Source organism: Canis lupus, chromosome 36 (assembly GCF_048164855.1).
Source record: "Canis lupus baileyi chromosome 36, mCanLup2.hap1, whole genome shotgun sequence".
NCBI classification, from domain to species: domain Eukaryota; kingdom Metazoa; phylum Chordata; class Mammalia; order Carnivora; family Canidae; genus Canis; species Canis lupus.
Genome location: NC_132873.1, coordinates 4,686,223 through 4,701,200, shown reverse-complemented (window position 1 = coordinate 4,701,200; position 14,978 = coordinate 4,686,223). Strand labels below are relative to the sequence as shown.

At 45.0% G+C, this 14,978-nt stretch overlaps 1 long non-coding RNA gene across 1 annotated transcript; it reads left to right on the top strand.

Annotated features, from left to right (window-relative positions):
* Nucleotides 1-5,814: 5,814 nt before the first annotated feature.
* LOC140625870 (uncharacterized) lies at nt 5,815-13,965 on the top strand. Its single transcript, XR_012025146.1, has 3 exons — nt 5,815-5,947; nt 11,232-11,315; nt 13,176-13,965. It is a non-coding gene; the product is annotated as an uncharacterized lncRNA (long non-coding RNA).
* The last annotated feature ends 1,013 nt before the right edge of the window (nt 13,966-14,978 follow it).

The following is a 14,978-nucleotide window of genomic DNA, read 5'->3' as shown; positions in this document are numbered from 1 at the left end:
CTCGTGACAATTTCTTGTTAATTGGTAGTGACTTTCTGGAGCCCTACACTGAGACGGATTCTGGGGCAGCATCTGGGCTTGTTGAGAATGAGTGCCTCGAACCATTTGTGATGTCTGCTTTGGGTATGGGATGGGGAAGTTATCCAGATGTATACAATATACGTGATGCTCCTGGCCTAACGTAATTCCCAGGAGCTCTGTTTAGTTGGAAAGCGCATGCTTCCCCATTGACCGCCAGCCCTGCTTTCTTACTAATCCAGGCACCTTGGGGTTAGACCCCACATTAGATATGGGAGGAATTGGAAAGCCCTCCCTGAAGCTTTGAGGTGTTTTCCCTGCACACCCATGGCCCTCAACATCATACACAAACTCTTGGTGGGTGGGATGGTAAAAAGCAATAATAAAATGCACCCCCTGTATCCGTTTGAGTTCAATTGGTTGGCACATCCTTCTTGAAACTTTAGAATCCCGGTCTTTCTTTTTAAGATTTCAGAACCCTGAAATTCTTTGTACGTTGCACACTCAGTGATGTTTTCTTGTAATGTCAGTGGCAAGAGCAGTTGACCCCGGCAAAGCCCAGCCTCTCTTAGAGCCTTCCGCAATACTGAGGCATAAGAAGCAGAACAGAATTTAGAGACAAATGGTCTATGAAGCTATACCCTGATCCTCATAGACGGGTAGAGAATCCCTGCCTTTAATCTCTGAGCGTTTTGTACTTCTTAGGTTAGTGGGTAGGGCTGCTTGGGAGCCTTCTCACTGATGTCCCCCTCATCTATTCCCTCCCTTCATCCCTCCCCTTAGTTGATAAGAACCTTTCAACCAAACGTTTAATCAGTAAGCCTTTTTTTGAAGACCAGTTATTATGTCTTGCTTTTCTTTGTTGTCTCATAGTTCCTGGTAGCTTTGTAAACTGAGACCCCAGTGTGTGTGTTTGCAAAGTGAATTGTTGCAAGATCTGTTTTTGGATTTATTTTTCAAGGTAAGAATGAAAAGGCTGGCTGAGCAATGTGTCTGCAGGCGATTCCAGAAAGAACTATGTCTTCTCTACCAAGTTATGCCTTTCTTGCCCTCCTCCAGGTATTCGGATTTGGGTTATTTTTGCAATCCACAAGGACAACTGCCCGAAGCCCAGAGGCTGGAGGTGTTCTTACTGGGAGGCAGGGAATTAAAGGCAGCACTCAGAAGGATTCAATGTGTGTTTTATCTACAAACAGCTCTGAATAAGGAAGACTTTGTGTGAATGTTGTCATATTTCCCAAGAACACATGTTTGAATTAGCCAGTGCTACCCTCCCTTCCCTGGAGCAGAAAACCGCTCCCCATTTACACTCCCTTTTCCCATCAGACCCTGTTTACACTGACGCTCTCCTGGCTATTTCTAACTCCGGGCCAGCCCAATAAACAGGAGCTCAGAGGCAGAAATACCTCCACCGAGAGAAGTTGTGGGTGGAAGAGGGTCCCCAGATAGGAGCAGAAATAGGTGCGGGCAAGGGCATGTGCTCACTTTCAGGGAGGAGGACCCACGTTTCTATTTCCCAAACTGTGTACGATGGCTCTTCCCTGCTTCACTTTCTCCTGCATCCTCCCCCTTCACTGAAGGAATCTGAAGATCTTTTAATTAAAAAGTTGAAACTAGAAAGAACAAATGACATGGATTGATACGCTTTATTTCTTTAATCAAAAGAAATTGAAAACACATTAGAATTTGAGTTTCAGAGAATTTTCATGCGATTCTTCTTTAACCTACCATCCCAATTTTGTTCGAGCCAGGTGGGTTGTCTTGCCATGACCATGGTATGAGATACTTCTAAGAGTCCAAAAGAATACTTTAATCGTTTATGAGAGAGATAAACAAAATCCTGGGGGTATGTAATCATTTTGGATCCAGATAACTTAAGTGTAGTGACCAATTGCACCTTGAACTCTGACAGATATTTCAGAGCTCCTGTAATGGAGCTACACATACTACATCCCTGCCTGGCCCCCCTAAATCCCCTCCTGTCTCTCCTCCAGCACCCATCAGCACCCCCTTTTCCCAGGCCCCAGGCCCTTTGCATTTCCCACCTAAGGGGTCACCTCTGGGTTCCCTCTCCAGTGGGAAGAGGCTCCCCTCCCAGCCCCTGCAGACACAGGGCCGGCTCCTCTGCAGGCCCCATCTGGGAGTCCTCGCTGAGAGCAATCCATAATGATTCTTCTTATTCTTCATTTTAGCCCCCTTTTAATTTCCTTCAAAGTGTTAATCAAAACGTATATGACCATTTTACGTGTTAGTTTGCTTGCTTGTGAAGTGTAACCTCTTTGGAGGTAGGACTCCGTCCATCTGGCCAGCAGTGTCGCCAGCCACAAATACCTTGGAAGAGATGAGCTTGTGATCCACATTGAATCCCTAAGTGGAGGTGGCAGGAACAGAACCCACGGGCCCGTTTGCTGCCAGGAGCCAGGCTGGCAAGGAGGGGGGTTTCTGACAACAGCCTTCCTGCCCCTGCAAGCCAGCCAGGCTGGGTCAGGGGGTGCAGGGGTGGAGAGCCTCCAAAAAGAAAAGTTGAGCCCCCTTTGATCCTGGGTGCTCTCTAACATTTTAGTGGTGAGGTTGAGAGAGTGTTGGGCTCGAGGTTGTGTCTTTTCTGGCAAAAGGTGAGAATGTGGGTCATAATTACCGCTTTCAATATTAGCTACTATTTTTCAATATTAGGTAATACCTAATAGGGCTTAGAGCTTTGCCTGGAAAAATGTGGCCTTTTTATAGCAGACTTTCATAGCCATGAAGGCGCCTTGTCAGCCAGATATGGTGCTGGAGTCAGGAGACACAGGGATTAAGGGGACAAGTGACTCAGTGTCCCGAGAGGAGACTGGCATGTCAACAATGATAACACAGAGTGATGAGTACTGTCACAGAAGGAAGCGTAAGTGCTCCTTGGGGAGGGCAAAGGGGAAGTGGGGGCGTGTCGGGGAGGCTTTCCAGAAGGGTCAACCTTAGCCTGCTGCCTCCTTGCAAGAGGATTTGGTGACCTCTGCTGGGGGATGAGACCTCTGGTCTGAATGGAGCCAATTGGTACAAGGGGAGAGGAGATTTGCGCAGAGCCAGGACATCTTTGTCTTTTCTTTTCTTCCTTCTTTCTTCCTTTTTAAAGATCTATTCATTTGAGAGACAGCATAAGAGCAGAGGGAGAGGCAGAGAAAGAGAGAGAGAGAATCTCATGCAGATTCCCCACTGAGTGCAGAGCCTGACTCGGGGCTCGATCTCAGGACACTGAGATCATGACCTTGAGCCAAAGTCAAGAGTTGGGTGCCGAACCAACTGATCCACCCAGGTGCCCCAAGCCAAGAAGGCTTTCCAAAGTAAAATATTGGCTTTAGGAGATAAAACTTGAAGGAGACTTGATAGAAGGTGGAAGGACTTGGACCAACAGCATGTAGAAACAGGCCAGGGAGTGGAGATGGCTGGTAGGATGGGGATGGGGAGAATGAGGAGAGAGTAGCCCCTCCATACCTGGGGGTGGAAATGGAGGCCTAGCTAAAGGCTGAGTAATCAGCTGCAGATTTGGGCTGAGCAATTCTACTTCTAGGACTTTATTCTCAGGAACCGATCAGATACCTTCATTGATGGGAAGCACTGCAGCAGCTAAACACAGTGATTGATTAAATAAATAATTTATGGTAAACCTAGAATATGATAGAACCATTAAAAATGATTGTGTAGTTTCTTTTTTTTTTTTTTAATATTGGGATGGAAAGACATTCGAGGAAAGACATCAGACATACTGATAAGTAAAAAGACCAGATCACACAACAACATTAAAAACATGTAAAGGATTGGAAGTGAATAAAAATGCTCACAATGGAGAAGATTAAGAACAATTGTTTATTTTTTGCTTTACTCTTTTATGTGTCCTCTCTCCATGAGCAGGCATTAAATTTACAACCAGAAAATCAGTAAAGTGATTTCCATTTTGAAAGGAAAAATCCACAGGGTTTTAAGAGAGTCGATTAGGGCTAGAAACCCAATCGAGTAAGTAACTGCTAGAAAATGCTGCATTCCTCATCCGTGATTTTCCAAGGAGATCCTCCTGGTAGGCAGGGGCTCTGGATCTTGTGGTTTTGACTTAGGGTGGAGAGATGAAATTTCTCAGGGCCTACTCCCCAGTACTCACCTGGGGTGGGGATGTGCTCCCCATTTAGTGCTCTACAATAGGTATAAGAGGAGGAGGCACCTTCCTTTCTGGCTGTTGGTTAGAATCTCTGGGGACCTGGAAATAAAACCTGTGCCAAGGCCCCACCCCTCAGGCCAATTAATTAAAACCTGATCTCTAGTGATCAGGCCCAGGTAACAGGCTCAGGTGATGCTCTTCAGCAGCCAGGGCTGGGTACACCCCCATCCGAGGATAATGAATGAAACATAAGCATCAGCACACATTTGGACCAGTGTTTTTAGGGCATGCCAGCGGCGAGTATTATTGATCTTTGGAAAATAAGATCCTTGGTTCAATCCTTCTGTCCCTCCTTCTAGGAAAGTCTCGTAGCCCATGAGCGAATAAAGGCTCTTGAAAATCCCAAGGTAAAAGAAAAATCTGGTTGACTTGTTTCACCTGGTGTTTCCATGGTCAGGCACGCCTGACCATGGAAACATTTGTCATGGGTGACCCTCTGGGGTCACTGTGAGCTGGCAACGGTAGCCTGGAGTGCTTCTTGCATGCCACACGGTGTGACCCTGCTGCGGGCACACTTCCCCACCGTGTCCCTGGCAAACTGGTAAGACCAAAGTGGACCTTTGGACACGTTGCTGTATACACAGGTGAATGGGGAGTTCCCTTTCTGGACCTTTGGGGGTAAGCCTGTGGCCTGCTAGAGCACTTGACCTGGGAGGGTGAAGAGGGGGGACCCGGGTTACGGAGTCAGGTGTACGCTGGAGGGAAATGAGGTCCAGAGAGGTAGTTGGCTGCCTCGTCTCAAATCACAAAGCTGGGCAAGAGCCCGAAAGGGACTAAAATTCAGACTTTCTGCTTCTCCTTCAGACTCTCCTCCCTGCCCCCTCCCCCTTAAAGGCATTACCTCAGGCGTTTTATGATCTTTGAATAAAGGAGTCCTGCGAAGATTAATGGGAAGTTCCGGCCTTCTTATTCCATTTTGTGTTCCTATCTCCATCTGCCAAGAAGACACCCAAAGCTCTAAACATCATTTGGTTGTAAGGAATGTTTAGAATTGAAAAGCTGGTTTGACACAATTAAAAGCTTCCAGAAGGCTGTTATGGCACCAATTATTTACTTAGCGATAGCAAGTGATTTAAATTTCATTATGGAGTAGAAAATAGGGAGATAAGAACAAAATATGGTCGGGCCGACCGTGACCTCAAAACCCCTGCTCCTTTGGTTCATGAAAGATAGCAGAAGCAGAACATTCTGATTCGAGGATCGTTTTGTTAAGTTGTGCATTCTCTTAAACGAAATTGTTTCTTAATCTCTTCCTGGGCTGCTAATGGGCCATTTATCAGGGCCATTCCAGGGCAAAGGCAGTCTGGGCCAAATAGGGCTGCTGGTTGGAGGAGGGGTCCCTCTGTATTGCAAGTGGTTGGACGAATGACTCAGTACCTCCCTGCTTTGAGCAGAATGAGGTTTATCTTTGGAAGATCAGAAAGATCCCCCATCAACAAGGCAAAGAAAGCAATGTTCACTCCTTCATCTTCTGACTTCTTTTTATATATTGTTGAAACTCTCCCTTTCTTCCCCCCAGCCCTCTTTCAAGGACATTCTTCAGGGTAATTTAAAAAATTGTTTTGACATTTATTTGAGAGAGGGAGAGAGCAAGAGCATGCGGGAAGGGGCAGAGGGAAAGGATCCCAAGCAGACTCCCTGCTGAGCACAGAGCCTGACACTTGCCTCCATCCCAGGACCCTGAGATCATGACCTGAGCCGAAATCAAGAGTCAGTGGCTCAACCGACTGAGCCATCCAGGTGCCCCCGGGGTCATTTTAACCACAACATTTCCAATGGTTCAACTTCTTGTTATGTTCTTATAGGCTGTAGGCAGGGGTGGAGGGCACAGCAGGGTGGAGGATCTGGTTCAAGGGATTGTCAAAAGGGCACTTACCTACCCATACTTAAATACATATGTTACATATGTATTTGAGGAATAATTTGCATATCGCAAGATTCACCCTTTTTAGTGTATAATTTTATGAGTTTAACAAATGAATATAGTTAGATAACAACCACAGAATCTATCTATCTGCATATATATAATCGCTCCTTCTCTCCCCAGAGTTTCTGTTTTGCCTCTTTGCTGTCATTGCCTTCCTCTTTTCACCTCGGGCTCCCTACCTGTTTCTTGTTTCCATAGTCCTGCCTCCTCTGGAAGGTCACACATGGAATCACACAGTATGTAGTCTTTTGGATCCGGCTTCTTCCACTCAGTGTAATGCACTTGAGAGTCACCTGTGCTGTTGCATGCATCAGTTGCTGAGCGTTCCACGGCGGGTGTGTGTTTCCTCATTCGCCACTTAGAGGACATTGGGGTCGTTTCCAGTTCTCAGTGATTATGAATGAAGTTGCTATAAACATTTACATATGGGTTTTTGTGTGGATACATGTTTTTATTTCTTTTAAATAAATACTGGGGAGTGGTATTGTTGGATTATGTGGTGTGTTTATGTATAACTTTAATAGAACTTTGCTGAATTTTTAAAAAGATTATGTATTTATTTATTTGTGGGGGGGGGATCATGCACAAGCAGGGGGAGTAGCAGAGGGAGAGGGAGAGCAGGCTCTCCGCTGAACAGGGAGCCCGATGTGGGGCTCCGTCCCAGGACCCTGGGATCACGACCCAAACCAAAGTCAGATGCTTACCCAACTGAATCACCCAGGTACCCACCTCCTCCAACTGTTTAAAAAAGATTTTTTAGTTAAGAACTTTAATTTTATCAGAACTTTATTTGTTTAACTTTATAAATAATATGTTTTTGATTTAAACAGTTACATCAAAATACATTGATTTCATTGTTTTTAACTTTATGAAAGGGTATCATGCTGAGATAATCTTTGGGTGGATTTTTTTTTCACTTAGTTTTATAGTTTTAAGATATATTCCTATTGTGACATCTGGCTGTGAATGTAATATCCTAGCACATTCTACTGATAGGCATATGGCTGTTTCCAGATTTTTCTATCATCTGGTTTAACTACTGATGTTCTTGTATATGTCTCTCGTGTTAGTTCTGTGTCGCTATGTGACAGCATTAGCCCAGACTTAGTGGTTGAAGATAAACCACCTTGAGGTTTCTGTGCATTGAGAATCTAGGTATGCCCTACTGGATCTTCTGCTTCGAGTCTTCACTCGCCAGCAGTTGAGGAGTTACACAGGATCGAGGGCCAGTCTCAGGGCTCAACAGGGGGAGGATTTGCTTTTGAGCTCATGTGGTTGCTGGCAGCGTTCGGGTCCTTGCAGGTTGTCAGACTGAGTGCCTCAGTGTCTTGCTGGCTGTCAGAGGTTACCCTCACCTTCTCCCTAGCGTGGTCACTTCATCAAAGCCAGCAAGGGGAGAGAGCCTGCTAGTGTGGCAAACGTTACAGTCTTCTGTCACATCATCACAGGGTGACATTCCATCACCTTTGCCTTGTTCTGTTGGCTCAAAGCAAGAGTGGGTCCTGCTCATCATACTCAAAGAGGGAGCTTGCCCAAGGGCATACGTATCAGGAAGGGACAGTGGGGCCACTTCACAGTCTGCATCACTTATTCCCTAGGGGATGGTTTTCCCTTAGGTTCATAGGTGGCAATGGAATTGCTATGTCTGAGGGAACTCTTCTATTCCCAGTAATGCTCTTTACATAAAGACTATCATATCTGGAATGAATATAGTTAGGTCAGCTTTCTTTTGGTTAATGTGCTTAATATTCCCTCCTTTTACCTCTGACCTTGAGACCCATCCTCATGATGAAGTGGTAATTCTGGGAGTTTGAAGGAGAAGGGATATGGAAATAACTTACAGGAGTCAGTTGGTTCCCCTGTGTTTTCTCGTTTCTTCTGAGGACATTTGCACCAATCTCAATGTCTTAGCAGGAGGGGTACAGGCACTGTTTGCCACAAAGTGATGAGGTGAGTGCTGGGGGAGGCAGGAACAGAATTCTACAGTTCTTTTTTTTTTTTTTTTTTTGTAAGATTTTATTTATTTATTTGAGAGAGAGAGAGAGAGAGAGAGAGCACAAGTGGTGAAGAGGGAGAAGCAGCTGCCCATCAAGCAGGGAGCCTGATGCAGGGCTCGATCCCAAGACCCTGAGATCATGACCTGAGCCAAAGGCAGATGATCAACTGACTGAGCCAGCCAGGCATCCCTGTACCAATTCTTCTATTCTTTCTTCTCACAACCCTGCTGGGCTGGGTCCTGTCCCAGACAAAGCCAGCACTCCCCAGATGCCAATTCAAAACAGCCCCTGTAAACTCAAGAGCTTCCTTACTTTTTTCTTTTGTGATCGGATGGGGCTGGAGGAGTGGGAACCAGCAGTCATGCTAGTTCAGCGTCTTGGCCTGAACTGGAGCTACTCGAGGTGTGATCAATGGACCAGAAATATAGGCATCCCCTGGGAGCTTGTTAGGAATGCATGCTGTCAGGCCCCACCTTGGAGCTACAGATTCAGAGTCTGTATTTGAACAAGATCCCCAAGTAATTCTCACGCACATTAAGGTTTATGCTTTACCCAGCATAGGTGCCGAATAAATATATTTAAATCGAATCAGGCACCTTTTTGACCAAGTACCTCTGAGTTTGCATGGTCATGCTGTGCCTATAAAATGTTGATTTTGGTTCTTTGATTTGAGCTTTCTCTGCCCTAGGCCAGAATTCAACAATGTTGAGTTTGCCTACCATGCAGATAGATTTTTTTTTTTTTTAAACAGAATTCTTTAGTTTAAGAAAAACAACGTTGTAGTAGCACCATCTACCTCTAGGTTTTAGCACTCATTGCTGTTGTAATTTTATATTTACTGGTGAAGAGCTGATTGATGTCTGGCTCCTGCATGGCATTGTAAGCTGCAGAAAGACGAGGAAGGTATCCAACTTTATCAGCCATCATTTCCCTCATGCCCAGCATGGTGTGTGGCATATAGCAGGTGCTTAATAAATATCAGTCCAGTGAAAGAAATGACTTGAGCACTTATAAGAGACCTATTTAATTGATGCTTGTCTATTGTGTGCTCACAGTAATGCTTATACTTGCAAAGAGTTCTACTGTTAAGAAATATATGTATGATTTTAGGAGTGCTTCTTCTGATGTTACTATTTCTTGTCATTAATATTAAATCCAGCTACTTGAAGTTAAATCCAGTTTACTTGCAGTCTTATGTTTATTTTTTTAAAGAAGTTGAATGCATACTGGCATTTAAATAAATGCTAACATTTAGTATTTACTAATTTTTTTTTAAGTTTATTTTTAGCAATCTCTATACCCAATGTGAGGCTCAAACTCATGACCCTGAGATCAAGAGTCACATGCTCTTCTGACTGAGCTGGCCAGGCCCCTCAGTATTTACTAATTTCTAAAATCAGTGTCTACACTGTGTGTGATAAGATGAAACAAAAAATGTTGCCTTCAGGGAATTTTATGTCTCCTTGATATTCTTAGAAGAGAACAAACACATTTATTATATGATATAAAAAAGCAAGGGGGTGCAGGGGTCACAGTATGTGCCAAGAATGAATCCTATTTAAACTGTTTCTTCTGCTCTTTCTCTCCTTTCCGACTCCAGTTTAGGCCCAGGACAGCAGCCCAACTGTGTAATATTAAGTTTACCCCTCCCCCTTCTCTGTCCTTTCTGCCAGATTTTTAAAGAGGGGCTGATCGTGAGAGAGTCTTGCCTCTTCTCAGACCAAGAGAAGGGAGAGGGAAATGTGTGTTGGCTTAAGAAAAGCGTTGACAAAAATCCAACTTTTTATTGTGTAAGGCACATAAACATGCATTGGAACAAACACTTTATGTAATTTGAATATTACATTCTATCAGTAAAGGTAGAGCATGGTTTCCATTATGCTGGATACTGAGGTGCTTTACTGCTACAGTTCCCAAAAGATAGGTTGGTTCCCCAAAAATGTAATCCAGTTTACAGAACTCTAGATGGGGGCGGGGTGGCCTGCTTTCCCATGTGTCTTGTTTTTTTTTTTTTTTTCTCTCTCCCCTCAACAAGCCTGATTACACACACATAATCACTCCATGTGCGGTGGCATTAGACAATTAAAAAAATTAGACTTTTAAAAGATCTTGCCTAGCTTTTCTCTGGAAAACTTGAAATGAAGTATTTTGCTTTAAACTTGGCAAAGCTAAAGACCAAAGTGATGTCTGTGATCAGGGAAAGTCTAATAATTGAATACTATTACCGGACCAGTAGCACCACACATGCGTTTTGCTTGTCAAAGGTGATGAAAGATACGTGGAGGGCCGAAATCAAGCAACATAATGAGAGCACCATGGAAATGATTTTGTTTTGAACATTGCTGAGTTTTAAAGCAAAGTAATTTACTTCAAGTTTTTCATTCAACATTGAACTGTCAGTTGTGGAGACTCTTTTGAAAGCGCTTAGTTTTTAATTCCTAAAATGTGCATTCATCTAACAAATGTAAACCTTAATGAGACATTTGGGGGGGACTGCACTTTCATTTATTCTAATTAGTCTCTACTTTCAAAATCGGTTGCAAATTTTTCATTTCCTGAATGAAATATCAAAAGAGAGAGAGATAGAGAGAGAGAATAAAACAAATTATTACACTCTGGATGAAAGCATTTATTATTTTTTTCTGGGGAGTAATTATTAAACACAACACAAACCTCATCGAATCTCATTTCTACACATCATTAAAGAGTTTCTGGGCCAAACAATGACCTTTTGCTGAAGAGTCCGTAAAAATTACTAGTGTGGAAAAAATGATCATGTGTTCAGGGAGGACATTGTTACACTCTTGCCTCCCTGACTCTGTGCTCACGTTTTTCTTTGCAGAGTTGGGAAAATAATCAGATTTTTAAAAACCTCCCCAAACCTCATTTCACCAGCAGAGGTCACCCTTTCTCCTTTAACGTTTCTCAGAAATGTAGGAGCCTTCCGCTGGAAGTGCAGCCAGAGGGCTGGTGGAAATCTATGCATCGTCCACACTGGCTGTACCTTTTTGCAGAAGCACAGTTGAAACATTACGTACTTGGACTTCTCAATAGATAACTTGCATACAGATACAATAAATATAATAATCCTATTCTTTAGGTTCATCTACTTCATCAACTGTCTTTCAATGCTTACTGGTGCCAGCTCAAATTCCGCCCAGTTTTCTGACTCTTGGACCAAAAGGTAGGTTCCCAGAATCCCCCTAGAGGTGATGAGTCCTCAGAGAAAATCCCCTGGTGAGGTTCTGCAGGGGAGAGGGGAAGAATTAAATTGGGTGAGGACCGACCAAGCGTGGAGCCTGACATGGGGTCCTGGAAGGTGAGCTAGAGAGGAGTAGACCCCAGGCCTGGCTTCCGCCTGTAGTTTTCTTTTGGAAACAGAGGCCTATGTTTGCAGTTCATTTGAAGACTTACGTTGGACTGCAGAATGAAGTTCTCGGTGGATCATTTACGAGCTTCTCGAGAATGGATCAGTCCGTAGGTACCATCTAGAGAAGGTAGATCTACGGGGATCTAGGTGGGTGATGGAATTATCTCCATCCTATTGCCTGGTCCTGAATGGGAGGGGGGTGGGGGGATGGTAGGCATCTGGCCAAATCAAAAAAATGGGAATTCCTTTTCTCTTCCTGCCTTTATGGGGAAAATAATAGGCATTTTCCCTCGGGGTCCCTGGGAAAATTGAGCTTATTGGTTTTACAATGGATGGTGAAGGTTTTTTTTTTTTTTTTTTTCCTAAGTTCCTTCTCTCCCTCCCTTTCTTTTCTTTTTTCCTATAAATCAAAGTTTTAGTTGGAATTTTAGAAGTTGAAAAATAGGGATGCCTGGGTGGTTCAGTGGTTGAGCATCTGCCTTCCGCCCGGGGAGTGATCCTGGGGTCCCAGGATCGAGTCCCATGTCGGGCTCCCTGCATGGGGCCTGCTTCTCCCTCTGTCTGTGTCTCTGCCTCTATGTGTCTCCCATGAATAAATAAATAGAATCTTAAAAAAAAAGTTTAAAAATAAGGTGGGTTTTGGGGGTTCTCTGTGGCTGCTGCTCTTCCCTTGAGCTCCAGGTAACACAACTGCAGTGCACGGGGGATGAGGTGGTGCTTCCTTAATAGAACTATATCTGTCCCTTCTGGGAAGCAGGGCAGCTGAATGACCATGACAGTGGACCTTCATTCATGCATGTGAGGTGACCCATCCCAGGGAGGAAAATCTGCCCGTGATGTCGACATCACCCTCTGCAGTCCTCCTCTTTCTGCTCACTGGGCTTCCGGACCTCCCAGCTGGTTCTGTACAGGGTCACCTGCTACCCGTTCGACGTGTTTGCAGGAAGTATATACTAGAGCCGGCTGATACTGTGGCTAAGGAGGCAGGGATTTTGCAGGCTGATTTTTAAACCATTGGTAGCTTGAGATCAGCTGTGGCGGGAATATTTACAACACAGAAATTGGCAAACACTACAAATCAGGCCCTGCCCCTGCTGGTTTACCTGTATGCCACAACTTGCATGCCCGTCTGCGTGCCAGTTGAAACATGCTCACATCATTTCTTTTCCTTCTTCCTTACTTTTTTTTTTTTTTTTTTAAAACAGTGACACCCTTTGGAATTTTTTGATGCAAATATTTACCAGGAAAAAAAAAAAAGAGAGAAAAATAGCCTGACTTCCTTCTCCTCCTCCTTCAAAAGCTTTGAGACAAAAGTTTTTATCAAGTACAGATTTCTGCTCTTAATTTTAACCAGAGTCTGTTCAAAAGACAGGCAAGTTGTCCGAGCTTTCAAGCACAGTCTGATTCCTTTCTTTAAGCCCACACTAGCCCAATTTCTTTTTAAAATCCCCCATTTTCCTCGTCCTGCGCTCTCTGGCTTCCTGAGGGTAACTGTCCCCTGACTCTGTCCCTACGCCAAGGCATCAGACTCTTTCTTCCCTGGTCCTTCTTGGCTCAAGGGGCCACTGTAGGTCTGCAGGCCCACCTGGGCCGTCTGCTCTCCTCCGGCCCGCCTGTGAGGAGCCAGGGCTGTTTTTGATTTCCCCACAGCATCATCCTCTTATTTCTTGACAGGTCAAATCTGGACTCCATGGCATCGCACCTGGACTCCTGGCATGGCTGAGGCAACATTCGGGAGGGAGAGGAGAGTCGTTCGTTCACCGCCTGCCTTGCCCAGACAACGAGCGCTGCTCCTACCCACTCCCGGGAAGGTACAGCTGCGCGTAGGTCCAGGGGCCGCACGTTAGAAAAAGGCCTGTGGATTCTAGAACCCGCGGGCTAGAGGTATTGTGGAGAGGTCGCCCCACCCCTGCTGGGGATGTTGTCATATTTACTGCCATATTTACTGCCATAAACCTGGTGCCTAGAAAAGTAGTTAATCCTCATTTGTTGCCTGACCCGTTTTATCTCCCTCCCTCAGGCAGAAACATATTAGTCAACCAGGCTGCCATGACAAGGAGCCACAGACCACGGGGCTTACACAATAGACATCTATTTTTCTCACAGTTCTGGAGGCTACACATCCAAGATCAAGGTTCTAGAAAATCTGGCTTCCGGTGAGACCTCGCTTCCTGGCTTATATATGGCCGCCTTCTCACTGAGCCAGCTCTCATGTTCCTTCCTCTTCTTCTAAGGACACCTTATTAAGATCAGGGCCCCACCCTATGAGCTCATTTAACCTTAATTACTTCCTTATAGGCCCTCTCTCCAAATGCGGTCCCACTGGGGGATAGGGCCTCACATCCCAACGCTGGGGTGGGGGGTGAGGGCGTCCAAGTCCACCCATGATAAATGAGAACTGGTTCTGTTTTAAAAATATTTACAGAAAAAAAGAAATGCCCTCCCAATCTCCCTTAACTCCCTCTTTCAGAGTCAACAACTCTCTTTAGGAAATTCTCCCACGTGGCTTAAATCCTGCTCCATGCAGGGGGAAGCCATTGTTTCTTCTGGCTTCCACGGGGAGGGCCGAGAGCGAATCCTAATTCGGTGTATCTGTGGTTTCTATCTGTGTATCTACACTTATTCCTCAAAATTTATCCACTCAAAATTAATTTTTATTCATTCAAATTTAAATAATAAACATGTGCGGTAATCTAAGAAGAGGCAAACGGAGCCAAGTCAAACAGTGATGGGGCTTTGTGACTCTCCCAAAGTGAGAACTTCAATTCCTTAAAAACCCTAATAACACAGTGGGTTTGAAAAATCACTATTACATTATCCTTTATCCTTCCCTTCTTCCACTAATTCCTTCTCCAATCCTGTTTCTTCTGCTAGTTGTTGACATAAAATAAATCAGGGTGGAAGCCAGACAGCATGCCTCTTTACTCCTCATTCCTATTTAGTTTTTCCTTCATAAATTTGGGTTTTGTGCCTGTCTCTTTGTGGGGTAAGTTCTTCCTTTGGGCTTTTTTTTTTTTTTTTTTTAAGATTTTATTTATTTATTTATTCGTGAGAGACACAGAGAGAGAGGCAGAGACACGGGCAGAGGGAGAAGCAGGCTCCCTGTGGGGAGCTCGAGGCGGGACTCGACCCCAGGACCCCGGGGTCACGCCCTGGGCCTGAGGCAGCCGCTCAACCCCTGAGCTGCCCGGGTGCCCCTCTTCCTGTGTTTATCAGATGTTGTGGGGCTGGGGGTGGCCATGGGAGCTGGCGAAGGGGTGTCCCTGTAATAAGAAGCCCAAGGCTGCGTCCACGGCTACTCTTCTGTGCACAGTTGCATTTAGCAGGAAACTTCTGGAAGCAAGATGCTCGAATGCAAAGAAAGCGAGGGCCTAGGATGAGGGTGTCAGGCGGGTCTGCGAGTGTTATTTCGTGGGGGTGGGGGGGCCCTTCTTCAAGTCCCACCACCTAGACTAGCGTGTGCGTCTCTCGCTAGAG